General features: G+C 37.6%; 1 pseudogene; it reads right to left on the bottom strand.

The window, feature by feature from the left end:
• Positions 1–13481: 13481 nt before the first annotated feature.
• Positions 13482–13808, bottom strand: LOC116898294 (annotated as a pseudogene).
• Positions 13809–15742: the final 1934 nt, after the last annotated feature.

Raw genomic sequence — 15742 nt, 5'->3', positions numbered from 1 at the left:
TAAGACATACATTAATTTGAATCCTACTTTTAAATGGGTTATAAAACTACTCAGCATAAAAAAATACTGAACTTTTAAAGTAGCCCTGAGAAAGAACAGAAATTGGTACTTCTAAGTTAGGGCCAAAAAGAGGCATTCCAGGTCACACCAGGAATAAATAAGAATATTCATAATGATGAGAGGGCCAAGTCAGTAAAATGACATGTATAAACAGTCGTAAAAATACACAAAATAAAAATTGATAATACTAAAACAACAGAGAGAGAGAAAAAGAGATTCTCACAACATACTCAACAATTGCCAGAATAATTGAATGGGGACAAATGTAAAATTCATAGATAAACAAAGCTGTAATTCATCTGCTAATATGACATAATTTTATGATTTGTGTCAAAACCAACAATAGCTGAGCATGCAATCTTTTTGAATAAATTATTCAGCAAGTTAAAATAATGCAGGTCTTAAAACAAATCACAATAATATGCATATAAATTCTACAACTTATATGATTCAAATTTTGTTTTATTGCTTAAATATTTATGTTGCATTTACTTTAATAAAATTAAGTTTTGAACTTAATTATGTGTAAGCATGCAAAATAAATTATATGTAAGAGTTTTATATATATATATATATGATATCACTACAAATTTAGATAAAATTACAGTGGCATCTAGATCTGCACAAATGTTAAGAATGAGCCTTTTTAAAAAGTTCATTTCTGTTTATAATGTTACAAGTTAATTTATAAAACAAATTTTCAGAGACGTCAATTATAAACTTCTCAGTGGACACTTACTTAAAAAGTATATTATAAGATACAATGTACGCATTTTAAAATATAGTATATTTTAAAACTACGACTTTCTAGTCATAACGTTGGAGAAAATTCTGCCGGGAGCCAAGCACTCTCAGTCTCAGGAATTCTTCTTAGGAATGCTCTGCTCATTGTATGGCCCCTATCTCCAGGAAAATTAAGCCAGTTACAGCCTCCAGCCTTGGGACACCTAGCCAGTTGTCTGTTCTTATCAGTGTATACCTGCAATTTATAGTTTAAGGCTATAGGAAGGGTGGTGGCAGTGATGGATTGTCTTGGGTAACCTTCCTGCCTGCTTGACTTTATAAGCTGCTGTTTTTTGAAATAAACTTTGAGAGCTTGATCAGAACACAGACTTGCTCTCTTCTTTGCGCCTCCTGTCCCCGATTCTTTCGCCCCCTCCCAGGTCTACTCTGAACCCCCGCTGGCTGGAGCAAAATTCATTAAAATTTCAACCTATTGATCTAGTTGTCTGTGTGAATGTGTATGTGTGTGTGTGTTTGTCTGTGTGTGTCCATCTACGTGCATTTGTGTGTGAAAATGCCTGTGTGTATTTCTGTGCCTTCCTATTACGTTTACTTGAATATAGCTGTTTTAGTTAAGGTTTTACTGCTATAAACAGACACTATAACCAAAGCAACTCTTATAAGAATAACATTTAATTGGTGCTGGCTTACGGGTTCAAAGAGTCAGTCCATTATCATCAAGGCAGGAACATTTAGTCCAACTTCAAAAGTTCTTATAGTCTATAGCAGTCTCAATAATGTTAAAAGACCAAGTTCAAAGTCTCTTCTGAGATTCATCCAATCACTTAACTGTAATCCCCAAATCAAGACAGGAAACCAGCTGGCCAAACTCCAAACTCTGCATCTCTATGTCTAATGTCAAAACAGTCTTCAGATCTCCAACTCCTTTTTTATCTTTGTTGACTGTAACAAACTTCTTTCTCCTGGGCTGGTTCTACTCCCTGTTAGCAGCTTTCCTCAGCAGATATCCCATGGCTCTGGCATCTTGAACATCTTGGGGTCTCCAAGGCAACCTCAAGGATACAGCTCCCTGTTTCAATGTCTAGGATCCACATTTGATCTGGGCTCCTCAAAAGGACTGGCATCACTTCTCCAACTCCACCCTCTGTAGCACTCTAAACTCAGGTTGATCCATTCCATTGCTGTTGTTGTTCTTAGTAATCATTCCATAGTACTGGCATCTCTAATATACTCTGGTCTTCCACTGCTTCACCAAAACCCTCTCAGAAGCTCTCTTCATGGTGCCAAACCTCAAATCCTTTGCATGACCCCTTTAGTCTTGGGCCATTAACTGCAACTGAGGCTGTACCTTCACCAATGGTCTTCGATAGCCTCTCACAGTGCCAAACTTCAGTTGTTCTTCATGACCCCTTCATGTCTTCAAAACAGTGCCACCTGGGTGACTCTTATACATTATAAAGTACAGCTTCAACACGAGGTACAACCATAGCAATCTCTGGAACCCAACTTCTCTGTGCTTTCAGAAAACATTTGCTAGATTTCACCACAGTGATTACTGGTTTCTTCTTAATCCCCACAAATTTCTTAGATCCAGCTAGCCAGAATCAATTGTCCCAGTAGTCCCTTGTATTCTTGACTCTAAAGCCAGAGACACATAGTTGAAGCTGACATGTTCTGCTCTTTACTGGGGATGGAACATGGCCCCCCTTATTCTATTACCAACTTTCTGTTTTCCAACTTCCTCACTGCCTAAGATTAACTGTCCTGGAACTTGCTTTGTAGATTGACCTTGAACTGAGAGATCTGCATGGCTGTCTCCTGTAATGCTGGGATTAAAGGCGTGTACCACCATGCCTGTATCTAAACTTAGCTGGGTAGGATCTTGCCCCAAAGTCCCACTCCCTTAATTTTTTAGCTCCTTGAACACAAGATTCAGCTCCATTCACTTCCTATTACCCCATTAATACTCAAACCATATATTTTATATTTTTCTTTTCTAAGTTTGCTATACTTGTTTAAAATCCTCATCATGAGACTTAACTAGAAAACAAAGTCTATGATGGGTATTTCTGAGACCTCCTTTGTCAATGCAATTAATCTGAGTCTTATCTCATGCAGACTCTTCAGACAAGGGCAAAATGTAGCCACATTCTTCACCAAACTACCACAAAAACAGTCTCTAGGCCACATTCTGAAATTCTTCCCCACTGAAACCTCTTGGGCCAGGTCTGCACAGTTCAAATCATACTCAGCAACAAAGTCTTCCATATTCTACTAGGCTAGCCATTAAACCAAACTTAAAGCATTCCAATGCTTTCCAAAGTCCCAAATTCCACATTCACTCAAACAAAAGCATAGTCAGGCCTATCACAGAAATACTCCAGGTACCAACTTCTGTCTTAGTGTTTTACTGCTGTGAACAGACACCATGACAAAGGCAACTCTTATAAGTACAACGTTTAACTGGGTCTTGTTTACAGGTTCAGAGATTCAGTCCATTATCATCAAGGTAGGGACATGGCAGCATCCAGGCAGGCATGGTGCAGGAGGATCTGAGAGCTCTACATCTTCATCTGAAGGCTTCTAGCAGAATACTGACCTCCAGGCAGCTAGGATGAGAGTCATAAAGGCCACAACCACAGTGACACACCTACTTCAATAGAGCCAAACCTTCTAATAATGCCACTCCCTGGGCCAAGCATATACAAAACATCACAATAGCTTTATACTAACTGTCTGTTGACCTCTGGAGGCACTCCTATCCAAGGGGAATATTAAAATATAAGTAAAAGAGATATGCATAAAATCACTTAGTCTATAAAATATGAAATAAGTATCAATAATATAAATATAAACAATGATATCGAAATAAAATACAGTAACAAAATTAGGGGAATTGCACATTCATACAATTTTCATTTTATATATGAGCAAAAAAATTTTTTTGTTAACAGTCAGAAAAGTGCCAATAGAAAAAAATTAACTTTTCTGATTAGTTACAGAATTTAGACATTCTATAAAGTTTCCCTCCTACCCAACTAAACATTGGTAATTGATGTATATTTTTCAACATGTCAAAATTTAATAAGGAAGAAAATATTATTGAAATTTTCTTGCATTCCTATAGTGCATATTTGTTTTATACATAACACACTGACATTTTTTCTTACTAAACAAGTTAAAAGCCTATCATGCCCAAACATTGTTCAACACTTTTTTTAAAGATTTATTTATTTACTTTATATAAGTACACTATAGCTGTCTTCAGATACACCAAAAGAAGGCAGATCTCATTACAGATGGTTGTGAACCACCATGTGGTTGCTGGGATTTGAACTCTGGACCTCTGGAAGAACAGTCAGTGCTCTTAACCACTGAGCCATCTCTCCAGCCCATTGTTGAACATTTTTTAAAAAAATATTTTACCACAGGTTTTAGTTTTTAGAATAAATTATCCATGTAAGTTTGAGATCCATTTAAGAAAGTAAATCATGGAACAACAAGAAAATTGATAGTAAATTATTAATTATAGAATAAAATTTTAGGATAAAATTTTGAGTGATCAAATCACAATAGGAAATAATATGGTTGAGTTGTGCCTCCTTACAACGATCAAGTTTTTGCTGTCAAAAATAGTTGTGTGTTAACTAAATGTTGTATGCTTTTTAGCAAAAATGTTAGAGCAGTCAGTCCAAGAATATTCATGACTAGGTAAGTTTGGAGAGCCCCTGGACCAATGGCAGGGAGGATCAGTCAAGCCACCTCTGGATCCTGGCTGGAAGAGGTACTTCTAATATAGTCTTTAGTAGAAGGGTGAGAGAATGAAGGAACCCTTGCTGTGCTTACAAACTCCTGGGCATTGTACTCGGAAGGCAGGAGTGAAGACTGACATAAAAAAAAAAAAAAAAAAATGCAACAGATTAAGAGACGGTAATTGACATTGTCGTCTCGTGATTCTCTTTCTATTATTTTACTTTTAAAATTCTGTTAAAAGGATGTAATGATTCTTCGTAGTTTTTTCAACTTTCCTTTAGTTCAATGAAATCCCTGAGCTTGCTTTGCTGAGTGTTTTCCAATGTTATCCGTGACTGGATTAGTCATTAAGCCCTTGTGTTTCCTTCCTAATGTCTCAACAACAAAACAAAAGACTATTTCACTACTTCCACTCTCTAGATTCACTGAACTCCAAGTACTTCTGCTGTATCCTCTTTTATTTCTAGGGTTTTTTTTTTGTAACATTAGTTAGCTTATCTTAAGCAGAAGTCACTCTTAGCATTTCCTTTTCTGCAACTTCCATAAGTTCTCGTATTTATGGATTTAAAATCAGTGACATGTACACTAATATCTACATTTATCTAATACCTAAACTCCAACACATGCTAGCTTGTTCTTTCTTATCACTGTTAGAGAGTGTAAATTCTTTTTTTAATTTAATTTTTTATTAGATATATCTCTTTATTTACATTTCAAATGTTATTCCCCTTCTCGGTTTCCTGTCCATAAGCCCACCATCCTCTCCCCCTCCCCCATATGAGTGCCCCCCCATCCACCTCCCTTACTGCCCCTTCCTGGACATTCCCCTGCACTGAGGGTCCCACCTTGTTAAGAACAAGGACTTCCCCTTCCACAGGTGCCCCAGCAAGGATATTCTGTTCTACATATGCAGTTGGACCCCTGGGTCAGTCCATGTATAGTCTTTTGCTAGTGGTTTATTTGGTTGGCATTGCTGTTCTTATGGGGTTGCAAGTCCCTTCAGCTCTTTTAATCCTTCCTCTAATTCACCCAAAGAGGGTCCTGTTCTTAGTTCAGTGGTTTGCTGCTAACATTCACCTCTGTGTTTGACATGCTCTGGATGTGTCAAGAATGTAAATTCTTACTAATGTTTCAACCATAATTTCATAACTTTCATGGAGTGACTTTTATCCAGCCCTTAAGATACAGATTATATCTTGTGTCTTCTGTGAGATATACCTGATCACAGTAATCCAAAGTAATTGACATTAATTATCTTTCTGCTGACACAGGGCACCCTTGGTCCCACATGGTCATAAAGTACTTATCTCAGTTCTTTAAATCGATTAAGAATGTCCCAAGGGCAGATGTTTCTTTGAACATTCTGTTTAACAACTGAAGGGAATATCATAAGACCAATAAGTAACTATGTGATGTTATCACTTTTACTCCTTCTTCACTGGCTATCTTGACTACAAATCTCTTCATCTGTGCAGTAGCCAGAGGAATTGACTAAAGAAATGAGTGGAAGTAAAATCTTTCTTCTCAGTCTTGGAGAGGTAGTCATGACAGCCCTGAAGAGCAATTTAAACCAGAAAAGAAAGCGCTCTCACCATTAACTGCCCCACACAATGAATTCAGGGACATTCAAGAATGTGACTACTATTCTTCATCGGGTTTCTTTTTTTATTTTAATGACATTTATTAACTTTACAAAACAGTGGCTTTATGACATTTCATCCACGTGTATAATATATCTTGTCGTATTTAATCCCTTACTAGTATATCCTGCTTCCCTGTTCCTTGTCCCCTTTCTCAGCCTCCAAGCCTTCCTCTGCTTTCATTTATCTCTGTAGTTCTCTTCTCTTTCTTTTAATTATCATAGTATGTGTATACACACTTATAAATACAACTTACTTAGTCCATTTACTGATGTTCACATATATTTGGCTTTAAGGCTGACCACTTGGAATTAGATAACAAATTAGAAGCCTCATTCCTTGGGAAAACTGATTCTCCCCTCTCTCCCAAGTCATTAACTAATCCCAAAAGAAATACTGTGAAGAGAAGCTATGAAATCCTTATGTGGTGGGAATGACATCAGTTCTTTGGGAAGTCAGAGGAAGCTAGCTGGGCATGGTGGCAAATGCCTGTCACTCAACTTTTGATAGGTTGATGCAGGAAGATTCTGACTTTGAGACCAGCCTGTTCTACTTAGCCAGATCAGTGAGAAGCCAATTAGTGGTCTTAGGTCAAGGAGTCCTGCAAATCTAATCCTATCAAATGTTTGAAAATTGGCAGCTGTGGAACTTAAATGCTAAGGAAGGTATGGGAATCATATCTAATGTCAAATACAGGAGGTTGCTGGGATGTAAGAAGTCAGAGATACCATCTTTTGAACACTGTAACACAGACAGGCATTTGTCAATACTAATGAATATTATTGGCATACTTGACCTCTGGCTTTCATGTATAATATTAAACTTCAATAAAATTTACTGAGATTTGTTATACCAAGTGCTTGGCATAATATTTTCTTATTTGTACAGCTGAAATCTGACCTTGGGAATACTTTCTGTTGGCAGTACAATGTTTTCTCCTTTTCTGGACACAAGAAGAAACGGCAATGAACTTTGAGTATTTTCTGTGCGCAACTGTCCTATTTGACCCTATGACTGGTTAAAGGCATTGTGCATTATTCTTCTTTCCTAAAATATAACTATTATAGTCTAACAACTATATGAACAGGTAGAGGGAGAAAATGTACTCCTTTGTTAAGTTCTTAATACCACCTCAGATTCGCAGAAGAGTGGCATGCGATAGAGATGTCTATATCAGAAGAAAGAAAAAGAACTGAAGCACTAAGAAATGAGAATCTTCTGGTTCATTTCAGAAAAAGAAGCAGCTGGGTCTTGATGGCAAAACTCCTAGTGGAATCTATGGGTAAAATATGGTAACAAGCACTTTCAATATGTCCAAAAATATGGTCATCTCTAAACCGTATGCCTGGAAGTGCTTGAGGATATTTAACAGTAAGATGTTACCACCTGAAAGACATGCTGGTGAGTCACCAGTAATAGTTCTGTTTTAAATGCCACCTTTTATCTAGAATTTAAGAAATATAGCCCAGTGAATGCTATTTCTCTGTTTTCAAAATTTGTTAAAATATTTCTTTGGAATGACTTCAGTATTTTATTTTCAGTGAAAGAAAAGAAAGGATTTGGGAGAGCTCAATACTATCTGCTACCATGGGTTACATATGTTGGCACTGTTCTGAAAATGGTGATAAAAGTAAACGCCAGAACTGATAACAATGATACACATGTTCTGTAGAAACAGCATCTTTCAGTCATTAATATCTAACTCTGGTATTTTCCACCAGGTGCTAACATTGTTTCTCAGCACTAAGGAGACATATCCACTTGAGAGGTTATTTAGTGAGAACAGAAACAAACAAAAGTACAAATAAGCCAAAATAGAAAATAATCTCTCTATACATTTAATTTTGAAATGTCTCAGATTTTATATTTGAATGGCTTCTTTTTTGAGTACTACACCTCACAAGGCACAAAGAAGCCCCATTCAAGAAGTGCAAAGCATTTTGTAAGGCTGGCCCAGGTGCTCAGTTTGAGCCATTCTTTGAGAAGGGCCACCTGCCAAGTGAACCAATATGGAGCACACTATCACCCTGGAAGAAAGCAGGACTTTGAAACCAAGGGAAAGACACTGCTGGCTTCTACCCTTTCCTGCTCTAGTCAAAGTAAGATGATAATGGCACAAAAAAACACATAATAATTTTAGCAGAGAAAGTAACTGTGCCGTTATTAAATTTTAGTTACCAGTTTAGTTAACAGAAGATCTACAGATTCTTTTTTTTTTTTGTTTCTCACTTTCCCCATTTGAAAAACTAAAACACATTTGCATCCCCCAAACACAACATTGAATCTGTCATCAAACTTCCTGCAGTATGGGTGCTACTTAATAGATCCTGTAAAGGCTCCATTGTGGCTGAGCATTAGATTTGATTGGGAGGCAGATTGTGTGTGTGTGTGTGTGTGTGTGTGTGTGTGTGTGTGTGTGTGTGTGTGTGTAACTATTTTAGCACAATATTAAAAACTGACTTACTATAGACTAACACAAGCTAGTGTGGGCTGACTATATCATTTAGTAACATAGAGAGTGACAGTAACACTGATTTCCCTTCCATTTTATTAGCAATGTAAAGTACTTCCTTACCTCAGAAGAATAAGAAGATAGAGTTAGAGAAAACAGGGCCTATTTCTTTGTTAAAAGTCAAATTTTCTTGCTTCATTCATTTTTGTTAAATATATCAACACTGATACCAAATACTGACAGAATCTATGAGCTGAGCCATGTCAGTGAAGATTGTACAAGGCAAATGTAGATAAGGGCATTTAAACAAATAAACCAGAGCAGATATGACATATGACAATTACTTAAGTACAGTGGAAACAAGAGAAATAAACAGCTAGATGATGGGAAATGCAGGGAATGAGGTTTCACTGTGAAAAAAGTAATTTAACTCACAGAACTAGAAAAGTCAGGACCAAGAAAATACAATTAGGAAAGATAAGAAGATTGATTCTAGCATAGAACTAGCATGATGTTGAGCATAAAGGTTATTTTACCTTCATTAATTGTTCTAAAGAAGGTGAGAGAACTGAGGTGTACATTGAAGGGATAAGATACAGAAGTTCGGAGGGGGCTGGGAGTCAAGGTGAGATGGGAAATCACATCTGAGGCTCCGTCAGAATGTTGCTCCAGAAAGCTGATTACAAACAGAAACAGAGGAGAGGCTGTAGGAAAGCTTCCTACAGACAAAACGAGGCAAGAATCTCAATAGATTTGGTCCAGAAACTTCACTCTGACCTGATGCTGTGAGCTTGGCAAATCCCAAATCCTCTAAAACACTAAGGGATAGTTACAGAAACTAAGACATCCAACAGTAGACAAGACCACAGGATTAAAGAAAACCATACCTGCCGAGCCTGTATCTCCTAAGCAGTCATAATTTCAGAGCTGCTGCTTCTGATGGGCTCTAATCCCTTTATCTACACTAGACATTTGGAGTGCTTTACAACTTTTGCTGAGGCTCTGTGATTCAATCACAAACACCCTAATTCTCAAGGATTTAGATTCTTCTCTCTTGGTCTTCTGGAACTGGTTAACTGTGCTTGCCTTACCTCCTGGGTCTCACGTCAACCAGGCAGAAGCCGGGGGCAAATTTCACTGCAGAGCTCCTAATGTAGCTCAAGACAGGCAGGGAGAGTTCAATAAATATTGATTGATGGTAATAGAGACAGTATCACTTGTCTTAGATATGTTGCCACCATTCTCACAGGAAGTCACTGAGAGTCTGCACTGTCAGGACAGTTTCCATGGCAGCAGAAATTAAACACCAGAAAACTTGAAGCTACACAAAAGTCGTGGGGCAACAGCACACTAAACCGTGCGTCTTCATGACTTTCTGTATTGTCTTAGTATAAAGAACAGACCAAGATTTCCCAATATGCCTGTACTTTGAATAGATTAATTATCTGAGGGCTAATACCACACTTTTAATGCATTTCATTATTTCAAAGCTAAACCATGGATTCTCAGGATGAGCAAGTGTGAAACCCAGGATCTTCTCATGCGGTAGCCTAAGTTCACATACACAAGAACTTAATTGGATTTCCTACAATTGCAGAGAATATGTCTGGCTTCTCTCTGTACAATTTTTTAAATATCTGCAGTCTGTAGTGAACAATGTAACTGGGCAGCATTTGGTATATTCAATAATCTGCATTATAGGTGGTTGAAATGTCATCCTCTGAAGGGAAGTTCTGTGCTGTCTAAGATCCCCTGGCTATCATCCTAGATCTAGTATTACCTAGAGTGCTCTCTCTCTCTCTCTCTCTCTCTCTCTCTCTCTCTCTCTCTCTCTCTCTCTGTGTGTGTGTGTGTGTGTGTGTGTGTGTGTGTGTGTGTATTTGGAGTAACATTTTGTGCACTGCTTAAAGGTTGTCTTTGTAATATTCAAATGTTGATTTCTGTACCAGGCAGAGAACTGGGTACTGTCCAGACTTTGACATTGTTATTCTTATAGATTATTACCTGCATCAGTATTTTGTAAACACACACCTCCATCACCTTTCGATTGGCTTAATAAAGAGATGATGGCTAATAACTGAGGCAGGAGAGAAAAGTTGGGGCTTCTGGGTAGCAAAAGGAATTGTGGGAAGAATCAGACATGGGAATATTTGCCAGCATGACACGGGGATGGAAGGAACAGGGGCAGGGACCTAGTGAGAGGTAATAGGCCTTGTCGCGGGATGTGGTCTAAAATAGTCAGGTTAAGTTAAGTTCGAAGAGCTTGCTGACATGTAGCCTTGGTATAATGCCTAAGCTTTTATAAAAAATAATAGGTCTTTGTGTCATTATTCTAAGGCTTGAGGGTCCAATACAGTCCAGTAAGACACACACACACACACACACACACACACACACACACACCTTTTCACACTTCTGACTATTTAGCTACAAAAATAATACTTGCTTCTGACAATACCTGTGCAGAGAAATGGACACTCATGTAATCTATAAAGTTCCTCGGATGCAAAATATGCATACAATAAAACAGTTTATTTCAGAATACCATTTTTTCTTTTTAGCCATTCTATTTCTTAAAGCATAACAATAAAGAGAAAGAAAAACCTGGAATTAGTAGCCCACCAATTGCTTAGCAATTACTGTGCTGAATATGTTTCTTATGCTGTTATATTTAATAGTGAAACTCAGTCGGGTTTGTATTCCTTTTCACATTTCACATGATAAACAATGGCATAGAGTGACTTACCTAAACGTTTACTGAAAGAGATCACGCAAATATGGAGATTTGACCCCCTTCCTTATCAACTGTATATGAAACACGTATCATTATGAAGAGCACCTGCCACTCACAGAGAGTTTATCAAAGGCCAAGTCTCTGGTGTATCAATTGCATTTTATTCTTATGTAGTGCTATGAGTGCTTATTATGTTTTATATTATAGAGACTAAATCAAAGCTTGTGAAATAAATAACAACCAAGAGAGAAAGCTGCGCGTGAATTCCAAGTGCCTCCCATGACATGTTTGTCCTGAACCTCAATTCTCTATGTATTTCCTTACACTGGAGTTTGTTAGATTATTGGCTTTGACTCTGAGGTCATAGACAAATTAAACAGGAATCACTGATAAAGTCTGTTAAAACTCAAAAGCCTCTGGGCTTCAGTGTCACGGTAATGCTTAGAAAAGCCTGTCAGATAAAATGAACAATTATTTATTAAAGAATTAGGGGTTGCAGACTATGGCAATTAGCAAAGGCTCTGGAAAGAAGCTTAGAATTCTTCTTCCCAAAGAAGGAATGCAGAAGGTACTTTAGGACTTGGAGGGAGAAATGTGGCAGGGAAGTGGGAAATTTAGAGAAAGATTCATCAAAGTAAAACCATTGCCTACAGAGTAGATTCAGAATTATGTTTCTTTAGAAAAAAATGTTATGTAACATAAATATGGAATACAACACCTAGAAATTCATTATCTGACACTCTATAAACAGGTTTCTAATATGAACCACTCAGATCACTCCAGAAAGCCTAGGTTTTCCATTCTTTGTGAAATGGCATAGAATGTGAAATGGTCCTGAAAGCCTGTGGTATTACATTTCTTGGTTTCCAGGATAGACCTTCCACTTTCTCAAAACTAGTTTAAGTGATTCATGTTTATCAAGACTTACACAGGAGACACTCTTCTTCAATCGGTAGGTATCCCTTGCCTGCACATCCCTTGTTCAACGCCATCCCAATGGCCTCAATTTTTGAAATATTTTTAGTAACATAATGTGAATTGGGATATATAGTACACACATGAGAGATAGAAAACTCAAGTTTAACTCACTACGAGGTGATGTCACCTGCGAGGAAAGTGGGAAGAATGTCAGAGTTTGGCTGAGATGGTCTGAGTGGCTAGAGTGGACTGTGAGGTATACTGAGAAAGAAAATATGTGAGTAGCCCCAATTCTGTCCATTCCAGACCTGGATGGCCAACTCCCAATGATCATCTTATCAAAATGAGATATAGGCATGTGGTTTAAATCATTTTCACTTGTGGCTTTTTTGGTGACTCATAGCCACACAAAATCCTAGATGACACCTGGTTCTCCACTAAAATTAACAAAACTGAATGCTGTCTTGCTATCTCATGTCTGCCACTACTACTGGGTACTGTAGAGTTATGCACTGGTTTTAGAATTTATATTATGTAGCATTCAGGGCTGGAGAGATTACTCAGCAGTGAAGAGTACTGGTTATTCTTTCTGAGGCCCAGATATGATTTCCAATACCACATGGTGTTCACAACAGTCTGCAACTCCATTTCCAAGGGATTCAATGACCCCTGCTGGCCTCCAAAAAGGCCTAAACACACAAATATTAATTAATAAATAAATATGCAACAGCCTTTACCCACACATCGTACTAGCTAATCCCAAGGGTACAGTGAAGCCCTTTCTTTTTTTTAATATGGAATTTTTTACTGTAAAAAAGACTAAGTCAAATTTTTAAGGCAAATGTGCCATAGCAATATGGCACTATTTCTATAATCAATGGCCATACGATTGCATCAGTACAAAAATCTAAGCAAAGACAGCATCATGTAATGTTGATTTTAGGAAGAAGTTTAACAGGTAAAAGAAGGAGCATATGACATAAATTCAAATATGCAATTCAAATTTACAAATTATAAAAATTCTCCACTTTTATAGCTGGTTTCTTTTGAATGGCTTAATTTTAGCCTCATTTTTTTTTTCAATTAAATGCCTATTCAACAAGCCAACTGGACAAGCTCATTTACCCAAATTTACATCCTAGAATATGTAAGTAAACTGAAGACATTATTCAGATAAGTTCTATTCATTTTCATCATCTCTGTGATCAGGTTGCAAAGGACACACTTTTCTCTTTGTTTTTCCTAAGCCACTGCTTCCTGCTCTTTAGGAATCTGGGTCTCTCTTTTAGAATCTTTAGGGGACAGCCTGAATTCCCTGATGACTTTTTGCCACTTGGGAGTTGGGCATACATAGAGTTTCCTCCAGCACATTATTTTCAAATTTTCTCAATGATCTTGAGGAAGAATTGGTGACAAAGGTGTAGGAGCCGAGCACCTTCCTGGGGACTTGAGAAGCCACCACTTTTCTAAAGGCTCCTGGGACACAGTTTGCTTTGGTCCGAACCATGTTCACACAGGAAGAGACCATTTTTACCGACTCCCTAACTTCAGATGTCTCAACTGGACAAGAATCCTGTGAGGTCCTTTCTTAAAAAACACTATCATCAACGACAATGGAGACACTGTCATTGAAGCAAGACTGAGGGCAATTTTTACCAGAATAATTCTGAATAAAGTTGAGACGATGAAGACTAATGGTCAGGAAGATAGATACTTCAGATTAACCAGATTCAAATCCTCTCTATATTGCTTACTGTATAAAGCTAATTTTAGCTCTTCACTGCATAGTTATAAAATGGGGATAATTGTAAGACTTGTTCACTAACATTATCGCAGGAATCAAATAGTAAACCTCAATGCTAAGAGCTGAGGCTAGTAGCTACTAAGTGCTATTAACTGACCTAAATGGACACCCAACTAATAAAAATGAGTAATTGAAATGTCTCAGTGTCACAAAGAGCTAAGTTTTCAACTGGACAAGAGAATTCCTCCCGTAACCAGGAGGAAGTTGATAGGAGACCACCTTTGATGTCACTCATCCATAAAGCACTGCAGAGACTATGCAGATCATTCTAGATGTGAAGACAGATGTGCTTAAATTAAACCTTGGGATTTTCAACTGTCACTACAACTGTCAGTGGAACAAAAGTCTCTATAACCAACTGGAAAAACTTGCCTGAAATAGCCCTGCAGCCTCCCATGCTGCCTCTAGTTCATCAGTGAATAGCTTTAAATGATTATATGCAATTTTCCTGGATATTTCATCTCTCTGTAATTTGTCCATAAATGCAACTAGAAATAACTGAATATTTTTAAATATTTTTACAGTTACTATAGGTAGAACCTGGGACTTTGCATAAGCTATGCAAATGTTCTGCCTCTGAGCTAGGTAAACCTTATTAGGTACTACTAGACATTTCAAACAGTCTTTGTGGATTATTTTCAGTTTGTTGAAGGAACATAAACATTGCAAATTTCTGTAAAAATTCCACATAGTTCTGTAGATATGGAAAGATTTTAACATTTCTCTTAATAAATATATTTTTGAAGAAGCAAACAGGGACCTGTAGTTATATTTTCAGTGAGCCACAGAGACTTATAGATCAGAGGTATGGCTAAGGCCACACCTTAGCCCACATTTTCTTTCACTGTCAGGTTTTATTTTTCCTTTTGATGTTACCTCAGTCTTTAAGTGCCTTTTCTCCACTGTGAGTGGAAATATGCTGGCCAAATCGAGTCGTTGTCACCGATCAGTGTACTCAAGCTCCATTTATAAATAGGACGCTTGAAAGGTCCAGCTGAGAGAGCACAAAGGCTGAAGGAGGGTTCATGCAGGATGAGCATCTGGCTGCTCCCTGACTTCTAGGCTTGCAGTTTATAAACTTTCTCTCTCCGTGAGGCTTTTGCACCACACTGGGAAACTTCCAAATATAACCCCATTACAGTGCCATCTGAAGATACTAAAGAACGTCCGTGCTGATCCACAGTATAAAACGGATGACACTCGGGATTTGTCAAAACATTTCACCTTTGCAGCTGCTCAGCCCATAATGACAGGAGCTTAGACTTGGTTAACAACAAGCACGCAATGAGAATCACTGAGAAATGTGGAAAGGAATGCCTTTTGATTATTTAAGATATATTTATATAACTTCCTACTATTAAGTGCCTTGGATATTATAATTATTTTTTCTTTCCTGTTTTGCCACCTTAGACTATAGAATTTGACTCTAAACATTTAAGTTTCTCTTTTCTTCCCTGAAACCCTGAAGGGGATCATGTATTTATTTTTCCTTTGAGAACAGTCTACTATGTGTTGTATATCCCCATATCTAAAATCTCAGACTTGTTGAAGCTGAATAGTCCCACAGCTCTGGCCCATCAATGGTGAGAGTATTGAAAAGACTGGATATTCTGCTCCTTTGGTTTCATAAAGAATGT

Source organism: Rattus rattus, chromosome 4, assembly GCF_011064425.1.
Source record: "Rattus rattus isolate New Zealand chromosome 4, Rrattus_CSIRO_v1, whole genome shotgun sequence".
Classification (NCBI taxonomy): domain Eukaryota; kingdom Metazoa; phylum Chordata; class Mammalia; order Rodentia; family Muridae; genus Rattus; species Rattus rattus.
Note: the sequence above shows the minus strand (reverse complement) of the source record. Positions and strands in the feature narration are given on the sequence as shown.